Raw genomic sequence first — 898 nt, 5'->3', positions numbered from 1 at the left:
AGAATTCGCCAAATAGAGTTATAGTATCTAGAAGATGAGGTACAGAGGTGTCTGCATCTGTAAAGTAAGAGCATAATATTGTACGCGTACAGAACAGGTTTTATTTCACCAGCTGCAGTTTCTTTGGCTGTCATTACAGCAGAGGTTATACATTTGACTGCTAAAGAAAGGATCAAGCCCCAGTAGGAAATGAAGGGGCTACCTGTTCCGCTGGTGAAGTCTCCCACTCTTAAAATGTCTGTCTCTCTTGCTCGGTTCATACCTTCTCTTTCGGTGTTTGACTTTTTCTGTGTCTCTCTGTGAGTATCCCCTCTCGCTAGTACAATATATCTCGTCACACTGGTTTTCTTTCACCTCACTCTTCCTTCATATCCTCTCGCTCTCTGGCCCATCTCTCCTCTTCCAATTTCTGCAGATTGGCCACACCAGTGCCACCGAACAGCCCGTAAGTCCCACGGCTGGGTGGGCAGCGGTTTAGGGTGCTCAGAATGGTTTCCACATTGCAACAACCTCGCCATAGCCCTGGCTTGGTTTTGTTCGCAAATGAGGTTAGGCGTTGGGAATGTAAGGCCGGCTATTTATATTGCAACAACAGGAAGTACTATCTGTCAGTACTCCTTCCAGCACTCGTGTAAGACCCAGGTTCAAGTTTCACACAGTTAATTTGGTTGTAAACATATCTATAAAACCTAATTTGTCTTACATGCACCTGCCAATAATTCACAAAAGGATTACTAGCAGGTTTATGCCCATTTAGGAGTGTGCGGAGATCTCCAGCAAAGGTCTAACGTTCCCTACGCCCATGAATCTCACACAAGAGGTGGGTAGTAGGCATTTCAAGGCACAGGTTGACTTGGAAGTTTGGGAACACCGACACATATGGCTTTTTGTCAGCATT

The sequence above is a fragment of the Triturus cristatus genome, chromosome 5_1 (genome assembly GCF_964204655.1).
Source record: "Triturus cristatus chromosome 5_1, aTriCri1.1, whole genome shotgun sequence".
NCBI lineage: Eukaryota > Metazoa > Chordata > Amphibia > Caudata > Salamandridae > Triturus > Triturus cristatus.
This window is presented reverse-complemented; position numbering follows the sequence as displayed.